Genomic DNA, 5,803 nt, shown 5'->3' on the forward strand with positions numbered 1-5,803 from the left:
CTCTGTTCAACAAAGGGTTGAGATTAGACTGAATTGCAATGCCTTCCTCCCGTCGACCAGGAAACTTTCTGTTTTCTGGGTCCAAATTTAAAATACAAACTTTTTTGACACTTTTGTTGCTTTTATTAATGTTTTTGTCACTATTTTTAAAGTTTTTGTTAATTTTTTTTCTGCCCTTTTTTATGCATTAGTTGTTTTTTCCCCCTGACATTTTTGTCACTTTTATCAACGTTCTTTTGTTGTTGTTTTTTGTTTTGTTTTAAAATGCTATAAAATTGTAGCCTGACGTGGTCATACTCAAATTCTAGTCAGAATATAAACTTCCCAACCTGAAATGTTGTGGGCGGGGCTAAATTCGGCTGGCATTCAGGCTAATAATAATAATAATAATTTAATAAAAATAAACCAAACTCAATGAAAGTAGTAAATTGATCATTTATTTTACTTGTGAAGAGCGTTGTAGGGAACCATCCAAGTTATTCTTTTTGACAAGAAACCCCAAATTTCTAATGTGGAAGCTTTTTGAAAATGGGTCAAATTTGACCCGAGGACAACAGGAGGGATAAAACCAAGAGCGCCATCTACTGGGCCCAGAAAATAAAGACACTGGTTCACAAAGCTTCATTAGGCCATCACTAGTACTAGTAGTATTAACTAAAAATCGTAAGTAAACGTAAGTTTATTTCCTTGAGTCATGCTGAAATACAACACACATTAAATATTAAACAAAACTTTAGAAAACTAAATAAATACCTCACTCTTATAAAAACTGTTTCTACTTTATGTCAGTATAGTTTTAAGAACATAGTATTCTATACATTTGTTCCAATAAAACAGAAAAAGGCTGACAATGTACAGATGGAAATTTCTAAAATAGTCTGCATGACATTCCTCACTCAGAAGACATTACAGATATCCAACCTGTTTGAACAAATAGAATCTCACTACCCAGACCCCATCAGTCCCCGTTCCCCCCCTCCGTGGGTCTCGGTCATGGTGCAACAATAATTGTAGCTAACCAGGAACATGTAATCAACCATACACAACTAAAACCCAGACAACATGAATGCTCACCCAAAACATTAACAGAACATTATTAAAACACACTTAAACCAGGACAGATATCAATCAAGACAGATATTTAATCAGGACATATATTTCTTTTCCCATGAGGCTTTGCTCCGCTTAAGTGAAGAACATTTCAAATGACCCCACCCCTCCCATGCATCCTTAGTTATCTCTGCTTAATACGATCTGTGCACTGCATACTTAAGCTGATTATTACAAAGAAGCACTGCAATTTAGCAATGAATATGTTTTGTAACAAAACATGAAACAATAAGTAGTGACCACTTAAAAGTTTATTTAAAACTAAATCTGTGTGCCTAGTGTATTAATGTATTGGACTGGACACAGCTAGCCTGGCTTCTAAAGATGATTTATCAACACAATATTTTGAATTAGTTTTACAGCACAAAAAGATATATAGGTATATAATAATAACAATATTAATAACACATTAGCCGTGCAAGATATATTTCTTGACTGTGCACAGTACTTCCTGTCCTATCTTTCCTGTCATGTGGGTGTGAGGCAACAGGTGCAAATTACTTCTAACCAAACAATTCCTTTTAAACTGTTGAAAAAATTACATGCACAAATGTTGATCATCAACAAAGAGTAGTAACTTGTATTTTTATCTGAATCATATAGAAATACAAATAGAGTAACGGATCATTTGATTGTCATTGCCTTACAATGTCATCTTCCAGTAATTAACAACCCAAAGTAGGAGTACACATAAAAATGCACCCTTAATAACCACCATGATATTTAATGTTTCCTCCCAGTCCACTTGGTTTCACATTAAAAATTACACAATCACCAATGCAACATTTTTATGAGTTTGCAATTCTGTGCCAGGGTTGCATCTCATCTGCTGCTAGCTGATCGATAGCATTGCCTGCATGTGAGAACCTCCCTCGCACTGTAAAAATGAGCAGCCAACTATTAGTCAAACATGGATTCCTAATTAAGTGGATCATTTCTTTTTTTCACTGCTTGTGATTATGCGCTCCTCTGCTCTGTCAGCTGCAAATAATTCTGATAATTTGGTGGTGCAGCGTTGTACTATTTAATTACATGATGTTGGACTCCAGTTCCGCAGCTGAGTCACTATTCCATAATTCACTTTTAACTAAACCCCAAATACCTGCCACTGTGCTCTCATTTTGTCAATGAAACTCATTTATGTGTATTCTCGCTTTGCCAGGGTCTCTGTAAAAAAGCTGTGCTTATAAAGCCCCCAAATGGTAAGGTAATTGTTCTTGGAACAAATAAAATTAAAAGAGAGAGAAAGAGGGAGCACAAAGTAAATTTTTTTCAGTATAAATAAAACTTCTCACAAGATGATATAAAAATGACTCAATTATCTAAAAGCCTTGCGGGCATATACTGCTGCTCAACTTGTTTTTATGCAGACACGCATTCAAGGTGCTCCGGAAAATGATACCAGCTTAGTAACCAATGATTATCATTTAATACATCTTGTGGGAACAGGTTTCTTTGTGATTTCCACTTTGTGAGGTTCATAGCTTCCTGTATTATATTTTCCCCACCCACGCAAAGCCCTGCTTGTATGCCAATCATTACGTAAACATATGTGCTTCTGCGTGAATGCAGTAAATAGGCAGTTAAAGCTTCCACTGTGGGATGGACTGTACCATCTGTACATGATGTAAACTTAGATTGGCATACATAGAGCATTTGGTCATGTTTACTAGCAGTGGATTAGTCCTAATGGTTATTGATGCAAATATTAGACCTGCAATATATGTTTCCTGACTGATATGGCATTTTAGCACTAATATGGCATGTTTCTTTTATATTACCAACATAAACTGTAACGTTAACCTCCCATGACTAAATCAGCAATCAGCAATTCATCTCAAACAGATAGATACATAACTACTTTGTTATTTATATGAAGTTTACTGCAGTGGAATCCTCCAAAACAGCAGAAAAGTAAAGTAGCCTTAGAAAGGCGCTAGCTGTGCAACCCACAGAGGACAGATGATTGTCACGATCCAAAACAAATGCATTATCAGCATTCTTCCAAAGTGAAATGTAAACAAAGATGTGTTATCTTCAGTCCTATCGCTTGACACCTAAGATAATCGCACTTCCATAATTACCACAACGCTCCTGCATCTGGGCCACTAAGAAAACAATCACGTTATCCGTCAATCTTTTAAGTCTATTTTCACACTGTATCTGTTGCTTTCTCTATTTCCCCAACAGCAAACCATTCTTCGGCTATGTGGGTAAAGATGTGTCATTTTAGTGCATTTCTAAACAAAGCCGGCGGTGGCCCAAGTAAGAAAGTGACAGGAAAGAACTTAATCCTCAAAATAAAGGGATAAGTCCAATACTTTAAGTGGCCTTAGACTGGAGGGTTTAAGCCATTAGGGCAATGCAAAGGGATTCTCAGGGTTACCTTCACTCTGCTCAGCCCTGGAGCCTTCTCACCATAAATCTGCTGTTTAAAATGTAACACCCCACTGTACTCCTTTCTTCCCCCCCACCCCTCCATCTCTCATTACCCATGCCGTCTTTAGAGGTTTAATACTTGTCTCTACTTGCTTTTCACTTTGTGCTATTTTTAAGCACACAGTTACTGTTTATTGTCGTGCCATGCGACATTAAGGGACTCAGCGGAAAACCAGTCCAAGAGATGGTTCTTGCCCCACTGGTTGACAGATAGACGCTAGTTACATCTAATTTACAGGCTTAAACACTCTGTGGCAAGGTTTAAGAGGATGATGTGTCCTTTTGCAATGTGCTTTGATGACATGGAAATGAACAACTAATGTATCGAAACCGATATAACGAGCTAACAGATCCTGGCATGTATTTCACAGAATCATATACAAATTAAAATACAGTATTATGTGCCAATGCATGCCTGTTGAAATGGTTAGTTTCCTCTCTGGGCCGCTACGCCACGTGCTATCAGTTGTTCAGGGGACAAGCTGTGAGACATCCTTCGTTCCTACGAGATAAAAAAGCCCACACCTCCACCCCCCGCCTTTCCCTCTTTTTCTGTATTGTACTTTTGTAATTGGAGGTGCCATAATGAAATGAATTCAGTGGTGATAACAGATTTCACATCACGTTACCAGTTTCCTTTTGGAAAAGGCGGCCACAGGAAGACGGCTAAAAATATTCCTCTTTCATGCATCATCAATATCTTCATTATATGAAAGATGGGCGTCAGGTTGTGTTTGCTGTTTTCCTTTAATGTCACTTGACAGGGTAACATCTTGCCTGTGTCTGTGACACGCTGCTTTTTCTGTCTACTCTGTAATCCCACATTTGCAGACATGCGGAAAGCAGTTTTAAACCACACAGTGAGGCAAGTCGTGATGAAGCTTGGAACAGAATGGTAGTGCCTTTGTCAAAATCATAATAGGGAAGCAGAGACACGCATTTGCTCGTACATTATCATCTTTTGGTTTTCTTTACACATCAAAGTCTTGTGAAAACACACACTGGACATAATAGACAGTCACGGCAAAACTTTTTTTTTTTTTTTATTGCAGGGACCAAAACGTGAACATCTCCTGTAAATCCAAAGTGTCACATATGGCTAATTTGCTCTAAATAGCCCGGACAAGGTGACTTTAAAGTGATCTTAATTGTCAGTGTCATTCATTAATATGGAGGCTGTGACATCCCATTATAAAGAGCTGGCAGTTTGTTCCTTTACTGCTGTTCTCATGTTACATCAAAAGGAGAGTTGAACAACAACTGCCTTCAGACAATTTCAGTTACATATAATGAAAAAGCAATAGATCCAACGTAACTCTCTCGACATCCATATTGCACATTTTATGTTCTCATGTACAGCATCTCACTGACCTCACACAGGAAACATACAGTAGGAATACATGCTGTACTTTAACGTCTCAATTGACCGGTAACTGACTGTTATGCCAGATGTTTATCCTCTCCGCTCAAGTTTATTTCAGCCAAGCTGTGAATATTTATCAGCCCAAACTGTTGACTGAGCGTTTTCTGAATGAATCTCGAGTTCTCCCACGTGTACTGTACGCAACACCACTGCTCTGGTGTGCATCCACTAAGGAACTTGAAACTTCAAATAATTTAACACTTCAGAGAGTGTAGCCACCTCACAGGAACAGGAAAGATGATACTCTTTTGTTTTAAATGCAGCTGTTTGACGGTTCATATTTCAGCAGCAATACAAGGGAGGAAAACACAATGCTGCATTTTAATGTAAGTCTAGCCTAATTATTTGGTAAAGAGAAGGGGGGGGGCAGTAAAATTGATTCAGTTTTTTTGTTTTTTTTTTGTTTTCTGTCTTTAGGCAGTGTACCATTTTCCCTAGATACACACTACAAAGTGAATTCCAACTGTGCTCTGGGACACAGTGGTGAGACACAGGGATGTCCACAGGCAAAGGCCTAAAGTCCCACTCTGTGATGCTAACCATAGCACTCCTGTACACGCCTACTTTAGCCTCCGGCTAATTACCATCAGCCAGACGATTGGGGTCATCAGCGTCAGCTTGTGTTGACATGTGCAAACTTTAATAAATGGGATTCTATGCATTTTGTAACTATAAACACAGATTTACTATATACAGAGAGCAACCCAATACAGTGCTGTGTTTGAAGTTGTTATGCTAGGCTGTTGCGAGCCCACTGTAACACATTTCGAATTTTTAGAACTCTCCTCTCCTCTTCTCTCTCTCTCTCTCTCTCTCTCTCTCTCTCTCTCT

General features: G+C 38.2%; 1 protein-coding gene across 1 annotated transcript in view; it reads left to right on the plus strand.

The window, feature by feature from the left end:
* The window catches only part of ofcc1 (orofacial cleft 1 candidate 1), an 81,081-nt gene that overhangs the window by 38,642 nt on the left and 36,636 nt on the right, over nt 1-5,803 (plus strand). The gene's annotated exons all lie outside the window — the stretch shown is intronic.

Source organism: Etheostoma spectabile, chromosome 22, assembly GCF_008692095.1.
Source record: "Etheostoma spectabile isolate EspeVRDwgs_2016 chromosome 22, UIUC_Espe_1.0, whole genome shotgun sequence".
In the NCBI taxonomy this organism is placed as follows: Eukaryota; Metazoa; Chordata; class Actinopteri; order Perciformes; family Percidae; genus Etheostoma; species Etheostoma spectabile.